We start from the raw sequence: 17161 nt of genomic DNA, 5'->3' as shown, positions 1-17161 counted from the left end.
GTATTAATTTTCTCAGGCTGCCGTAACAAAATACCACTGACTGGTTAGCTTCAACAACAGAAATGTATTTTATTACAGTTTTGGAGGCTGGTGCCATCTAAGATGAAGGTGCTGTCAGGTTTGGTTTCTGGTGAGGCCTCCTTCCTGGCTTGTAGATGACTGCCTTCTCACTGTGTCCTCATGTGGGAGTGGGGTGGTAGGGGGAGCATTTGGTTCTCCAGGAACCGAATCAACTGTATCTTAATCTTGGATTTTCCAGCCTCCAAAAAAATTTTTGTTGTTGTTCAAGCCATCCAGTCTATAATATTTTGTTATGGCAGCCTGGGCAGACTAAGACAAATTATATACCGAAAAGAATTGAAAGCAGGGTGTGGAAGACATACGTGTAAACCCATGTTCATAGCAGCATTATATTCACAATAGCTAAAATGTGGAAGCAACCCAAATGTCCTTCAGTGAATGAATGGATAAACAAAGTGTGGTATATGCACACAATGGTATATTTTTCAACCTTAAAAAATAAGGAAATTCTACCACATACTACAGTATGGGTGAATCTTGAACATATATACTAAGTGAAATAACCCAGTAACAGAAGGACTAATGATGATGATTCCAGTTATATGAGGTACCTAGGTTAGTCAAATTCATAGAGATGGGAAGTAGAATGGTGGTTGCCAGGAGTTGTGGGAAGGGAAAATGAAGAGTTATTGCTTAATGGGCATAGCATTTCATTTTTACAAGATGAAGAAAGTTGTAGAGATAAATAGGTGGTGATGGTTGTACAACAATGCGAATGTACTGTATGCTTTAAAATGATTAAAAAGGTAAATTTTGTATATGTCTGTTTTACTACATTTAAAAAATAAAAGTAGATTCTAGAAATGCTTCAAAAGGGAGTGATAACAACTTGATTCAACTTACGGATTTCATTGTTTATTCAATAATCAGTGAGGCGACATAACAAGTCAAAACCATGGGCTTGCTCTTGGGGCTGTGGGAGTACATTAGAACGGGGTTTGAGTTCAAGCTTTGTCACTTTATTGGCTATGAAAGCATGAGCAACTTTTATGGGCCTTTCACCTGTGAATGGAGGTTAATGCTTATTGCAGGTGGAAGTTGTAAGGATTTATGAGATAATGAATGCTTAAAAAAATTATGCTTCTTTTTGTTTTAATTAATTAATTAATTAATTAAATTTGTTTGCCTGTGTTGGTCTTTGTTGCTGTGCGCAGGCTTTCTCCAGTTGCGGCGCATGGGCTTTCTCTAGTTGCGGTGAGCGGGGGCTACTCTTCATTGCAGTGCGCGGGCTTCTCATTGCAGTGGCTTCTCTTGTTGCAGAGCACAGACTCTAGGCATACGGGCTTCAGTAGTTGTGGCACATGGGCTCAGCAATTGTGGCTCGTGGGCTCTAGAGTGCCGGCTCAGCAGTTGTGGTGCACGGACTTAGTTGCTCCGTGGCATGTAGGATCTTCCCCAACCAGGGCTCGAACTGGTGTCCCCTGCATTGGCAGGCAAACTCTTAACCACTGCACCACCAGGGAAGTCCCTATCCTACTTTTCAAAAGAAAGTTTGGAAAGTTTGGAAAGGGCTTTTTCCCCCCCATTTTTCTGAATTTTCTTCATCTTAACAGAATGTAAATTTACCCATTCATGGACAGAACAACCAGATTTTTGGCTCTCATTCACTTAAAAATACTTATTTCAATCTAGTCTTCAGTTGAACATCTTGTTTGGGTTTTTAGTTCCCCTACTATTTTGAGAGGGCTTTTCCTTTCCATCTGATTGATGATTCAACTACATAATTGCCCAGTTATAATTTATGACTAGGGTAACCACAGAGTTTTGAAAAACATTCCTTTAGAAGTACTTTTCTTTAGAAGGAGAATTCTTCAGATTTTCCTTGGCAGTCATTAATAGGAAGAACTGATTCCTTTGTACATAAAGCAGATATTTATTGGGCATCTGCTATGTGCTAGTCATTGTGCTACGTAGTAGCTGGTAACATAAGCTATGCCATCTAAATTTTAAGTAAAATGTGATAAAATATTTAGAGCCTTAGAGTGAACAATCTTGATATAATCTTGCTTGAATCTATTGTGGTGATGAATGAGGTTGAGCTTTATGCTGTTTAAAAAGTCTCGCCAGGGACAGCCCATCCGGGAAGGTTCTGGTTTTTGTTTTCTGTTAATGCACTTGATTGGTTGATTTTGGGCTTTTGTGTTCTTTTCTTATTCATTTGTGTCTCCTTCACCTCTGAGAAAAACTGGATTACAGTCTTCCATTTTCTCCATCACTCTAGGTTACTGAAGAAGCAAATACTGGACAACAAATACCAGTTCAGTGTAGCTACACTAACTGAATGTATGCTAGATGCTGTGAACTGTAGATCTAAAATTAAGGCCAAGAATAAGAGTAAGAATTCAATCATCACTGAAGTATTCATAAACCATTTTTTTTAAGATTTTTTTTTTTTTTGATGTGGACCATTTTAAAAGTTTTTACTGAATTGGTTACAGTATTGCTTCTGTTTTATGTTTTGGTTTATTGGCCGTGAGGCATGTGGGATCTTAGCTCCCAGACCAGGGATCGAATCTGTACCCCCTGCATTGGAAGGCAAACTCTTAACCGCTGGACTGCCAGGGAAGTCCCCATAAACCACTTAATTCTATATGTTTTTTGTTAGCATGTGCCATCTGTAATATGTGTTTTTTGTTACAGGTATTTTGAAAATAATTCAGTTCTTCTGTAAAGACAAGAAGGATAACAAGATAGATGAAATTCATAGATAGTAACCTGGTAGCTTTTAAGATTGAGGCAAAACTCATAGGATATTTTAAGTATAGATATAGTAAATAAACAAGTAGCTTGGGAAACAGGCAAAGTTGATACAATTTGTTAAATATAAATAGCAAGTACGTTTGTAACCTGTAAGAGGGCTAAAGACAGAATAAAGAAAAACTGTGTTGTAACAAACAAGAGTATTACTGATACATACAAAGAGATGGAAAGACCGTATTATGATCATATACCACTAGGCTCACCTCTCCAAAGATCACTCATTAGTGAAACTTACTATGTTCTCATTCTAACCTCCACATGCATATAACCCAGGAAAGGCAAATAAAGCCATGACTGTTCAGGCTCTTTTCCAAAGTGTTCCTGATTTTTAATATCTCCCAGGGACTCCTGTCTGTGGCCCCCTTGCTCAAACTGTGGCCCTGTTCTCATAATGATACCATCATCATCAGGGAAGGCAGATGAGGTGAAAAGCAGATGATGTTTGAACATTCAAGCAGTGTGGTCCTTATACTTGTTTGCACCCTGTGTGTTAACTTACTCCAACTCTCTCCCTTGCTTCTTGTGTGTTTTAAATGGATACATCTGTGATTTAAGCATCTTAATTTGGTTGGTAGGCCCTTTCCGTTCTGTGTCCTCTGGGATAGTTTGCTTATGTATGTATTGATACTTGGAGTCTACCAGGGCTTTAAGATAATTTCCCCACATCACACTAGGTTAGGTTTAGATCGATTTTTCCTTGTTCGGTAGTTTAACAACAATAACTCTCATGGTAGCTATGGAAAAATATGCTGAAACATTGAAAGAGAATGTTACTTGGCAAAAATCATCATCACCTCTGTGAAAGAAGAAGTGGAAGTCATATGAAGAGTAAAGGTTAACATTGACAATGTAGAGCTCATTCTGTAAGATCTTACCAACAATCATACTTTGATATATCAAGTGATGTGACAAATCATGTCAACAAGAAAATCTTCCCACAAGCTCTTAGATAATTTGTTAAAACATGTTTTTGAAGATTTTAATGAAACCACAGGCAACATAAAACAGTATTGTTGATATCATGTCCAAATATAATTTCTAGACTTTTCTCACCTACATATTTGACAGTGCAAATTTAAATTTTGACAAATTCTATTCAGTGTAAACTTATTAATGAAAATAAAGATTTTATCTTCTAAATATCCTGCACACCTTGTATACAACACTGCTAAAAAAAGGGATGTGATTTGCTTACCTATGATATTGATGCTTTCATAGTGAACGTTTTTGGTCACTTTTCTGTTTTTTTTTAAAAGTACAGATGCACTTAATGTGATTTTTGACTTAAAAAAAATGGAAGGAGATGGCCTCTTTGGACATGTGCCTAAAAGATGGCTATAATTGTTGCTGGACCTAGAAAATATGTCCTGCAGTATAATATTTTTAGAATGTGAGACAAGAAGAATGTCCTTATCTAATGTGGCAATACATTGAAGATGAGAATGCAGAGAAAGATTACAGTAAAACAAAAATTTATATGCCATTTCTCCAAAAGTGTTTGATGATATTTGAAGAGGCCATAAGGAGGCTAGGAAAAACTCATACAACAAACAAATGACTCATTTTTGTGTAATATGACTGCTTTATATCTCAAGAGGGGGAAAAGTTCACTATAGAAGGGCAGCCAACTTAAATAGGGCTTTCTCAGTGTCTTAACTAAAACTGTAAGTTACTTGGAATCCAACTTTGATAACAGAAATTGCAATCACCATTGTAGTTTGGAGTGTTTTGAAATAATGTTCATTTTAGGCATGGATAGTATATGTAATGAATCTATAAATGCAAAGGACATGATTGAATAAGCAGTTGGAATACCAAAACAAGCATTTAGATAGATTCAAGGTAGATGAATATTTTGTAGAGCTAGAAACTAATTCTTGTATATCTAAATGCCTGCTATTGCTAGTAAATAAAATCCTAAGTATTCCACGCTCAAATGCTTTTGTTGAAAGAATATTTAGCTTGATGTCATCACGTTGGACTGACACCAAGAATGTGGAGATAACAGCAGAGCCATAAGTCAAAGTGAAATTTACTTTAAACTATATTCAGTTTTACCACACATTAAAGAAGGTGTCCTATGGTTTTAATCAGTTCAGAGAAGTATTATTGGAAAGGAAACACACAGAGTTAAAATATTCTTTTATTTCATGGGACAAAAAGGAACACGTCATTGTTATTTTTTTCTAAATTTTGGTAACATCTGTTTAATCCAACTGTACTTACTCTTCTTTTTAAAAATCTTATATTTATGTACATTAAGAACATACAATATGGCCTATAGAAATTTAAATACGTAATAGTTTAAAAAAGTTAAAATAAGTTGCTATATTTATTTAGACAAAAGAAATGGTAGTTATATTTTCCCATACATATACTGTTTAGTTAGTCCTTCTTTTAATTATTACTAATTGCCACTTGTTAATTATTCATATTGTTTCATTTAAATAATAGCACTTATGTAACAGAAAAGGAAATAATACAGAATAGTACATAATTTCAATTAAGTACTGTCTAGGTTTGCTCAGGCTGCCATAATAACCATGGACTGGGTGGCTTAAACAAGGGAAATTAATTTTCTCACCGATCAAGGAAGCTTAGAAGTCTAAGATCAAGGTGTTGGCTACTTTGGTTTCTTCAGGGTCCTTTCTTCTCTTGCTGCTTCTTCAAATATTTGTCCTTCTGTGCATACCCTTCGTGTCTCTCTGTGTGTTCCTATTAATTCTTATAAAGACACCAGTCAGATTGGATTAAGGCCTAACATAAATGCCTCATTTTAACTTAATGACTCCTTTAAAGCTCCAATCTCCAAATATAGTTGCATTCTGAAATCTTGGAGGTTAGGGCTTCAACATACGAATTTTGGGAGGACACAGTTAGTCCATGACAAGTACTCATTTGTTTATATTTTTTATTTTTGGTAGTATACCATTTTGATTCCCATCTTCTTTACTTTTTTGTATGTGTTTTAGTTATTTTCTTGGTTAATTTGAGGATTACAATTAACATTCTAAACTTATAACAATCTAGTTTGAATAGTACCAACTTAGTTTCAGTGGCATAAACACTGTGCCCCTTTATATCTCCATCCTCCCCCTTTATATTGTTGTTGTCCCTGATTATATCTTTATACATTGTGTGCTCATTAACACGGATTTATAATTATTGTATAATTCATTTTACCTTTTAAATTCTCTAGGAATAAAAGAGGAGTTGCAGACCAAAAGTGTGGTAATACTGGCTTTTTTTGTTTTTTGCCTTAGAATTCTTCATTTATTTTCTTCTTCAGGGACCACTTGGCCATTTTAAAGGCACATCAAGTTTTTGTTTTTGTTTTTTTTTAACATCTTTATTGGAGTATAATTGCTTTACAATGGTGTGTTAGTTTCTGCTTTATAACAAAATGAATCAGTTACACATATACATATGTCCCCGTATCTCTTCCCTCTTGCATCTCCCACCCTCCCTATCCCACCCCTCTAGGTGGTCACAAAGCACTGAGCTGATCTCCCTGTGCTATGCGGCTGCTTCCCACTAGCTATCTATTTTACGTTTGGTAGTGTATATATGCCCATGCCACTCTCTGACTTTGTCCCAGCTTACCCTTCCTCCTCCCCATATCCTCAAGTCCATTCTCTAGTAGGTCTGTGTCTTTATTCCCATCTTGCCTCTAGGTTCTTCATGACCTTTTTTTTTTTTTTTTTTTTAAGATTCCATATATATGTGTTAGCATACGGTATTTGTTTTTCTCTTTCTGACTTACTTCACTCTGTTCAGCCACTATGGAGAACAGTATGGAGGTTCCTTAAAAAACTAAAAATAGAACTACCATATGACCCAGCAATCCCACTACTGGGCATATACCCTGAGAAAACCATAATTCAAAAAGAGTCATGTACCAATATGTTCATTGCAGCTCTGTTTACAATAACCAGGACATGGAAGCAACCTAAGTGTCCCATCAACAGATGAATGGATAAAGAAGATGTAGCACATATATACAATACTGGCTTTTATATTTTCCTATGTAGTTACCTTCATCATTGTTCTTTATTTCTTGTTATGTTTTTAGGTTACTGTCTAGTGTCCTTTCATTTCAGTCTGTAGGACTCCTTTTAGCATTTCTTGTAGGGCAGGTTACTATTAACAACCTCCTTAAGCTTTTGTGTTTATCTGGGAATGTCTTAATTTATCCTTTATTCTTATTTATTTATGTATTCGCTGTGCTGCACAACTTGTGGGATCTCAGGTCCCCAACCAGGGATTGAACCTGGGCCACAGCAGTGAAAGCCCGAAATCCTAACCACTAGGCCACCAGGGAACTCCCTATCCTTTACTCTTAAAGGATAGTTTTGCCAGATGTAGAATTCTTGGTTGATAGTTCTTTTATTACTTGAAATATGTCATAGCGTTGCCTTCTGGCTTCCATGGTTTCTGATGAGAAATCAGCTTGCTTGCTTGCTTGCTTGCTTGCTTATTTATTTATTTATTTATTTATTATTTTTGGCTACATTGGGTCTTCGTTGCTGTGCACGGGCTTTCTCTAGTTGCAACGAGTGGGGGCTACTGTTCATTGCGGTGCGGGGGCTTCTCACTGTGGTGGCTTCTCATTGCGGAACACGGGCTCTAGGCACATGGGCTTCGGTAGTTGTGGCACGCGGGCTTCAGTAGTTGTGGTGCACGGGCTTAGTTGCTCCGTCGCATGTGGGATCTTCCCGGACCAGGACTTGAACCCATGTCCCCTGCATTGGCAGGCAAATTCTTAACCACTGCGCCACCAGGGAAGCTCTAGAAATATTATTAATATTATCGAGGACCCCTTATTCTTGACAAATTGCTTCTCTCAGCTTTTAAGATTCTTTATCTTTTGATAATTTAGTCAAGTCTTGGTGTGAATCTTTTTGGGTTTATTCTCCTTGGAGTTCATTGAGCTTCTTGGATGTGTAGTTTCATGTATTTCATCAATTTGGGAATTTTTTGGCCATATGTCTTCAAATATTTTTTTCTGCTCCTTTCTCTCTTCTGCAGTACCTACAGTACATATGTTGGTGTACTTGATAGGGTTTTGTTTGTTTATTTTTGTTTTAATGCTTCTCTGGAAAGAGTTTGGAGCTACATACTCCATCAAGTTGTTCCATAATTATCATTATATATGTATTTTTTGGTCTGTTATATTTGTTCCTGTGTTGGGATTCTAAAAAGTTGGTCACTCTGTTTTAAGGCCAGTGGCCTATTGTTTTCTGTTCTTATGCTGGGCTATTGGTTTTCATAAACCTTACCTACTTGGGCTTCCCTGGTGGTGCAGTGGATGGGAGTCTGCCTGCCAATGCAGGGGATACAGGTTCGGTCCCTGGTCCGGGAAGATCCCACATGCCACAGAGCAGCTAGGCCTGTATGCCATAACTACTGAGCCTGCGCTCTAGAGCCCGTGAGCCACAACTGCTGAGCCCACGTGCCACAACTGCTGGGGCCCGCGCGCCTAGAGCCTGTGCTCTGCAACAGGAGAGGCCACTGCAATGAGAAGCCCGCGCACCGCAATGAAGAGTGGCCCCCGCTTGCCGCAACTAGAGAAAGTCCGCGCACAGCAACGAAGACCCAACACAGCCAAAAAAAAATAAATAAATAAATAAATATTTAAAAAAAAAAAACCGTACTTAACTTATTTGTATTACCTCTTTGCAATCTTTATTTTATACTATTGTATGCTCTCTCAACCTTCAGAGCCTCATAACAGCCTATGAGATAGGAAAAAAGATGTGATCTCATTTTAATGAACAGGATTCTGATTATATAAGATAGATAAAAATGCCATGGTTGGTAACTAAGCAGATCAGAATTAGAACCCAGGTGTTCTAACTGGAAACTTCTGATTGCTCTCCTTACTGGAGATTTCTCTCTCTTCCTTAATGGACTTCAGTTTTGACTTGTCCATATATCTTAGATTTGAGTAGCATTTCACATACTCTCTCCAGTTTTTACAGTCTGCTTCAATTTGGGAAGAATTGGAGGTTGTCAGAGAGAATCAAGTAGCCATCATTTTTAATACAGTTCTAATTAAACCAACTCTTTCCTTCATGCTTCTGAGGGACAGCAGTTTTTTTGGTGTTTGGATATCTTTTTGCTCCATGGCAGTATATGCTTTTTTCTGACTCGTGTTTTTCAGAAGCCTCATGAGCAGCTACATGTGGTATTCCTGTATTGTTTTAAGTTATATAAGTTCATTATTAAGCTTCCTGCAGATTGATTTACTGATCTTTCTAATGTTCTATACCTGTTAAAAATTAGTCATTTTTGCATATGTTCTGGGCATCTAATCAAATATTTTAAGTGCCTTCTTAGTCTGTTACCTGAAGTATAAGTAGATCGTCGTTGGAATCAATTATTTCTTCTTCCTCTCATCCCCCAAAGTGTTGAGGCTATATGGATTTTTATGATTTGCTATTCAATAATAAAGAGTAATCATTTTCTTATTACTTTAATAATTGCCATTTTTTCTAAATAAAGTAGATTTTTCTTTCTCATTTAAAGCAAAGATCTTAGGGATAAAATAGTACTTCTTTCTTTGCTGTAATTGAAATCATTTATTGAAAACTACTAAATGTGTATATGTTCCTTGCCCAATAGCCCTCTCTCCTCCATTTTTCTTCAGGAAGTAAAATATGTTCCTAATTACAAATTTTCTTCCTTAATCATTTATATAAATCCATCAGTAATAGATTTGATTCTTTTCTTCACATAAGTATTAAATGTTTCTCTTGGTCACTTGAATTCTTATATCCTTACTTCTAATTCCTCACCTGGTTCTCTCATTATTGACTTTTCAATCTTTCTTTTTCTCATCTCTCTCACAGTTAGATAAGCCTCTATGTTTAACTTCTAGTGAAATTTTAACCAAGCTTTTGTTTTGTTTTGTTTTGTTTTGTTTTTAATGAAATTTTGAGAGAACTGTCTTGTGCCAGTATTTTTACGTTTTATACAGGATGGCTGCTGGGGTGTGTGGAGGGGGGAGGGGTGCTTTAATTGTTTTTTTCATACAAACATCATGTAATGAACCAGTTTTCAGAATTGTGTTTTAAAGTTTTCCCAAACTCTTTGTATATTGAGTACCTAAAAACATTTTTTATAAAGTTTATACAATTATGTTTGAATGAATAGAAACATGTTCAACCCAGAATTGTGAAGTTGATATTTTAAGAACCATGTAGCATTTCCAATTAAGTCATAGTATTTAGAAATGAAAATTGATGAAAATTGAGAGCCTCATGTTTTCTTTTTTAGACCTTTTTTAAAAAAAAAAAACATTTAATCTGTGTGGCTTTCCTGTACGAATAAATATTATTCTGATTATCTCTTTTTATGACCTATTTCACCTGAAAAAACTATATAGAGATTAAAAGGCATTTTAGTAGATATATCTCGGAATCTGGGAACAGTGCAGACTGCTTAGATCTAAAGAGAAGAAACGACATTGGAGTGATCAAAGAGAATTCTCCCTTCTAATGCCTTACACCTGGAGCAGTTGCAGAACTGTCAATAGCACAACTACATTTATAAATATCAGAGCAGGATGTGGCAGACGGTGATACAACACAGAGTCTTGCCAAACCTTTATGTCACTAAAGAGGAGGTTCCTTTTAGTGCCAATTTTAAGATTAATGAATAATTTTAAGTAACTTAGGTCTTACAAAATAAAGTTGAGTATTAAAATTGTGAATTTCTCCTTGCAATTGAAAAATTTAAGTATAAATTAACACCTCCCTTCTTTGGTAATCTTTTTCTTTGTTGAATAAGGCTGTGAGAGATTTTAGTAGCTAAACTAAGGTGAAGAAAGGAGTGTTTTGTTTTCCTGAAGGATATTTTTAATGTGTTTGTGATATCCTTCTATGTTAAGTCAGATTCTTTAATGTAAAGCAAAACCTATATTTTCTCTCTTCCTTCCTTATCTCCCCCTCCTCTTTTCTCTTTCCTTCTTCTTTTCTTTCTGCTTTTTGTCCTTAAGCCTTATTTTATGTCTTGTGTTAAGGGATTCTTTTGCCACTGTTAGTAAAACATGCTTTTAGTTTTGTCTCAGTAGTTAAGGTGTGCTTTGAGATTGTATAGTATAAATCTACACCTACACATCATAAACTATCCACTTTATGAAAGAAAACATACCTTTTACACTTATGAACCTTAATGTGGTGCATTGTCCTGCAGTATGACATTAAACACGGGTACAGTTTGAGATTGTCTCTCCTGCCTAAGAGCAAAGCAACAAGTGCTTCAGTAAGGAAAACCACAAGTTGCAGGATCTTATTTCATTCAGGGGATAAAATTCTTGCCTTGATTCCATTCCTTTTCATTCTATTTTGTAATTAGATTTCAGGAACTTTTAAAAATAAATGTCTTGTTAATATATTTATTTGAACTGAAAAATAAAGTCAAATCTCTTCTGGGAGAGAAAAATGTATCATTTGTTTGGTTGGTTGGGCAATGAATATGGTGTTTGCCATTTAAATTACATAGTGGTACTGTCAACTGCCATGTTTTTTAAGACAAGCTTTTCTAGAGTATTTCTGTTTTCTTTGGTACTTCTGGCATTAAGATACTTGAGAGAAAGTAAAAAAATAGTCTAAATTTTAGCTTAGCACAGTGTAGTGGCTTAGGGAATGTGCTGTGCAATAAGCAAAGCTGGGCAAGTACAAACTTGGTCAAGTCACCTAACCTTTTTTTCCTTTAATAATATGTTTTATTTATTTATTATTTATATTTTATTTATTTATTTATTTGTTTTAAAAAATTTATTTTTGGCTGCGTTGGGTCTACTTTGCTAAGCTCAGGCTTTCTCTAGTTGCAGTGAGCTGGGGCTACTCTTCGTTGCGGTGTGCTTCTCATTGCAGTGGCTTCTCCTGTTGCAGAGCACAGGCTCTACGCACGCGGGCTTCAGTAGTTGGCAGCACGCGGGCTCAGTAGTTGCGGTACGTGGGCCGTAGAGCGTGCGGGCTTCGGTAGTTGTGGTGCGTGTGCTCAGTAGTTGTGGCACGCAGCCTCAGTAGTTGTGGCGCACGGGTTAGTTACTCCACGACATGTGGGATCTTCACGGACCAGGGGTCAAACCCATGTCCCCTGCATTGGCAGGCGGATTCTTAACCACTGTGCAACCAGGGAAGTCCCAAGTCACCTAACCTCTTTTCAAGTTTCAGTTTCTTCTTCTGTAAAATGGGAATAATGATAGTACTTTTATAGGCTAACATTCTTAAAAGGGAAAATGGGACTCTCAGATATGAAAGGAACACATGTCAACAATTTTATTTAACTCTAATTAGTGTACAGGTAAGATGTTGCAATTTATTTAAAGGGGAATTCAAAGACTGGAGATATGTGTGGTCCATGAAATCAATCTATAAATATTACAAAACTGACTTCGGTGGGGTGGCAGATTTCATTTGTGTCTCTACAGGACAGATTTTATTTTCTGATTTTTTTTTTATAGGCAATAATTATTGCTGTAAGTAATATACAATTTACAAACTCATGAAATAGCTCAAAGATATATGCTTCATGATAGGGAAGAATAATTCTAATCCTTGTATTTTCACAGATTTTATTAAGAATAGTTGTTGAGTTGGTAACATAATTGTTTTCCCTTTTTAGCCTATTGCTATAATTTATTATCTTAATATTTTTCCTTCTTTTATTAGTTTTGTATTCATTAAAATATAAGCATCATGAGGGCAGGCACTTTGTTTTGTTCCCTACTGTGTGTCCTCAACATCTCCAATAATCTTTGTGACTTGGAAGACTTTCAGTGAATACATTTTGAGTGATTGAAGTGATTAATAGATATAACCCTATATGAGAAAGTTGTATTTTTCTTTACTGCTCGATTCTCTGGTTTGTATTAATTTTATTTAGTGTTTTGACAGGGCAAAAGCATAATTTCTATACGAGCATAGGTATTTATTTTAATCTAATTATTGAATTTTTTTCTTTTAATGTCATGCGTTGGTATATTTTGACAGCAATTTATAAACAAAGTTTATAATGAAGAGTATAATCTTTGGAGGCAAAGATCTGGATTCTAGACCTGGTTCTTCTCTTTCATACTGAGTGGCCGTCAACTCTTTGAGCAGTAGTTTCTTCACAAGTAAAATGAGATGATAACTCAAAACACTGTAACCTTGTAGTTTATTAAGAGAACTAAATGTGGTAATACACATAAATTACCTAGGAAGGTTCATGGCACATGGTAAATAATCAAAAAAGCTTAGCTGTGCTGTTAAACTATTATTATTTTAGTTGGGTTTGATTTTTGGTGTTATTTCATGGAGTTGTAAAAGTTTATATTTATTCTGTAAAAGCAGTCATTTCAATAGTGTCCTAAAAATCTGTGCTTATATATACAGTTAGTTATATAACTATCTCTGATTTGAAGGACTCACACGTGTAATGTAATACAATGGTGATTTGTCACATAAATAATAGATATGATAAAGTAAAATGTGGGACCCTAATGAATACCTTTCTATAAGTTGGTATTCAAGATGTTTACATTCTTTTTAATACATGCTCTCATAAGATATTCACCATACTGAATAAAATAACATTGTGATTGTTACTTGGAACAATGAACAATTTAGCTAACTTCTGAGGCTTAAATCAAAGGTTTGAATTTTGCTTAACAGTACATTTTGTGCTATATAAATAAGGAATTTTAAAGCATTTGCTAATCATCTAAGGTTCCCCATTAAACCCTGAATTTAGTTGATAATATCCAAGACAAAGCGTATAGGAAAATAATGGTTTTTTTAAATTTTAAGTTGAGTATTATTGCAAAATGTTCTTGATTCCACTGGAAGAAATTCAAATTATGTAAAAGAAAATGTTTAAGATAGTTTTTATTGTAACAGTACTTTATGAATAGGCTCTTGAATATAACAGCTTATTGATAAAAATTTTGAATTTGTAAATGAATCAGGCATCTGTCTTAAATCTTAGGAAATTGCTCTTCATTCTTCATAGATATAGTCTGCGTATTGTAGTTCACTATCAACTTTTGGAATCTATAATAATGAATTGTCAAATTGAGAATCTGTGATATTACTTTCCAGGTTCTACTAATTTGCCTGCTAGTCATCTTTAACTCTAAGAAAGTGAGCCAAAATGCTGGCTTCCTAGGTACTATCCTGTGCATTGCTGCTTATAGGTGACCAAATACTGAGAACCCCTATTCCCTACTTCTTGTCTTTTGTTTTCCTCCTCAGAGGCATTGTTGCCATCCATTAAGAGCCAGTAACTTCCTATTTTCTAATTTTATTTCTGTACCAGTCAATATTCTTATTCCATCTTCGGCATTTTCAGGAGCATGTATTCACATTGATTTATAAAGTTATTTAAATATGTACCTGTTTAATATTTATATTATTAGGAAATGAAAGGCCTGATCTTCTGTTAATGAAATTTGAAATAAGTGCAAAGTAAATAGGATGAGGTATATTTTCTCTTTTTGAAATTAAACTATGTGTATGTTTGGCCCTAAAGATAAATATGTATGCATGTATACACGGAGTTTGTGAGGTAAAATGAAGAATTGACCTAAGGAGCCTTATCTCATTCTACTGTCCTACCTGGATCCCTCCCATGTAAAGAGTTTAGAATCCAGTATGCAGTGATACAGTCCTTGGCCTCATTTTCATAGACCTCACTTGGTAGTAATTGCTGTCCATCCCATCATGACAGCTATAATTTCCTTCTTTCACAAAATCTCTACGTGAAAATTAACGGCTATGCAGTGGGCTTTTCACATAAGGGAGAAGAAGATTGGATGGATGGGTGAAAGTTAGCTCACCATTGAGAAGCTCTGTTCTTGGTAGGCGTAGCAGGTTGATTGCATGTGGTGTCTAGTTAACTTGAAGAACTTTGCTGTTTACTGTTTGTGTATTTAGAAGTGATTTAACAACATGTAACAGAAAACTGAAAATTTTGAGGATTTAAAAATTTGAGATCTGGCAAAATAAGAAACTTAGAGAGATTTGATTTTTTTTTCCCCCTAATAATCTGCTTATTATTTATTTATTCCTCCACAGAGCCCCCTTCCCCCACCCCCACCCACACACACACACACACACACACGGACACTGAGGAGGTTGTTTGGAATGGGTTACAACCTGGGGCCTGGAGTCTTGAAATCTGAGGCACCCTCTTCCGTCATTTTGTGGCTTAGGTGGGGGCATTGTCGAGGCAGAACTGGTGTCTCCGTTTGGATACTGCAGAAGGAAGGGGAACCTAGGCACACCCATAAAGGTGGCCATAACCAGAGGAGTTGATTGGCAGTCTGGAAGACAAATTTTCTTGATAAAGGCACTTTTACCTCAGTTGTGAGCTGGGAGGAATTATTTTGATGGCGGTGTTATTTGCAGGTTGCTGAGAGAAATGAAGGGAGTTCACCTACGTTGGGCCATCTGCAGGGTCAGTAGGGGCTGCTGTATGTCTTTGCTGCTGCAAGGGGAAGGTAATGTAGGCATCATAGCCAAAGAGGCATGCAGGGATTAGGCCCAGTACCCCTGCGACGATTTTGGAGTGGTTTCCTCTCTCAACAAGCACAACAATGGAGGTGATCAGGTAGAGGATGACCGCTACGAGGGTTCGGAAGAAATCACTCCAAGGCCAGCTGATGATCTGTATCTTGGTGTGCAGGTCACACATGTAGACGACAAAGAAGAGAGTAGCAAAGATCATCTCTGTCACTGACAAGGAGGAGTATCCTGATGTCAAGGCACCGAAGCAGATCAGAATCACCAGGCACAATATAATTTCAGCAAACAGGAGAATTCCCTGTCGGGTGCGTGAGAAGTTGGAGCAGGCGGCCCAGCAGCCGGGGGCCGAGAGGCGCTCGGAATCCGCCATGGCGTGGACTGGAGTCCTGAGAGGCTCGGAGGATCTGCTTGCTTGTGGGTTCGAGGATGGTGCACACCCAGCCATCTTGCCCGCCATCTGACCGGGAAGGGGGCCCCAGGGCAAAGGGAGAGGTTTGATTTTATGAAAGCAATACCAGTTATAGTCCTTTATGAAGATGGCATATAATTTATGCAAATATGCACAATTAAATAATATGTTTCATTAGATCAGATTACTTTCAGTTATGTTCAGAATAGTAATTATTCATATTTATGGACCACTAGAGATTCGTGCTTTATGTAACAGTTGTCACCTTCTCTCTCTCTTTTTTTTAAAATAAATTTATTTATTTTTGGCTGCGTTGGGTCTTTGTTGCTTTGCACAGGCTTTCTCTAGTTGTGGCGTGCGGGTTTCTCGTTGCGGTGGCTTTTCGTTGCGGAGCATGGGCTCTAGGTGCACGGGCTTCAGTAGTTGTGGCACACGGGCTGAGTACTTGTGGCTTGGGGGTTCTAGAGCGCAGGCTCAGTAGTTGTGGCGCATGGGCTTAGTTGCTCCACAGCATGTGGGATCTTCCCTGACCAGGGCTCGAACCTCTGTCCTCTGCATTGGCAGGTGGATGCTTAACCACTGCACCACCAGGGAATTCCCGTCACCTTCTCTTATATTAAAAATTGAATGAAATGTTCATCAGGTAGACTAATACAACTCACCTAGGAAAGTAATATTTGAACCATGTGATTTATCTAAAAATACCGGGGAACTAAAAAGTAATATCTCTGTGAAGCATTTATATAAATGTGTCATTTGTCTGAAATGGTGAAAGTCTAAGTATATAGAGCAGTACTTTAAATTATTTAGAGTAGGTCATTTTCCCTTCCCCAAACTTAAAGATTTAATCCTACCCTGAGGAAAATTATACTAAATGTGAAAGATTGTAGTCAGTAATAACGTAGTCAGTGTTGCATTTTTTTTAAAGCAGGAACTATCAATTCTTAACCATCTCCTTTAGGCCCCTATGGGATGAAGGTTAATTTTATAGCAGCAGTGACTACAAGTAATGTACATTGCTGGGGACATGTACAAAGCTGACTTGATAGGGCTCGTACTTTTGGAGTGACTGTATAGTCGGTGGAAGTAGCAAGCTCAGCCTTTGGGCTCTTCTATGTCTAATCAAACCTTTCATGTAGGAAGTTGTGGCAGATTGATACTTCACCCTCATACCCCCTTATTTGTAGGGTTTCTTAACATTTTTTCAATGGTTTTAATTGTTAAACTTAGAACACATTTTAGAAAATTGAAATGTAAAGAAAGAAAAAATGACAGTAACCTCTTTTTTGTTTTCCAGTTGTATGTGAGTCAGTGTGTGTGTTTACCTAGTTCTACAATTGGAGAACTTGGGGGAGAAAACAGTTTGCTTTGTTTTTTTAAAGTAAATTCAGTTTGT

The 17161-nt window shown here is 36.7% G+C and overlaps 1 protein-coding gene and 1 pseudogene across 10 annotated transcripts in view; one reads left to right on the top strand and one right to left on the bottom strand.

Annotated features, from left to right (window-relative positions):
• The window catches only part of ADK (adenosine kinase), a 496766-nt gene that overhangs the window by 192769 nt on the left and 286836 nt on the right, over window positions 1–17161 (top strand). The gene's annotated exons all lie outside the window — the stretch shown is intronic.
• LOC309642863 (proteolipid protein 2 pseudogene) lies at window positions 14945–15828 on the bottom strand (annotated as a pseudogene). Its single transcript has one exon. The product of its transcript is annotated as a proteolipid protein 2 pseudogene (transcript).

This window comes from Balaenoptera physalus (genome assembly GCF_965194825.1).
Source record: "Balaenoptera physalus genome assembly, chromosome: 14".
Classification (NCBI taxonomy): domain Eukaryota; kingdom Metazoa; phylum Chordata; class Mammalia; order Artiodactyla; family Balaenopteridae; genus Balaenoptera; species Balaenoptera physalus.
This window is presented reverse-complemented; position numbering and strand designations above follow the sequence as displayed.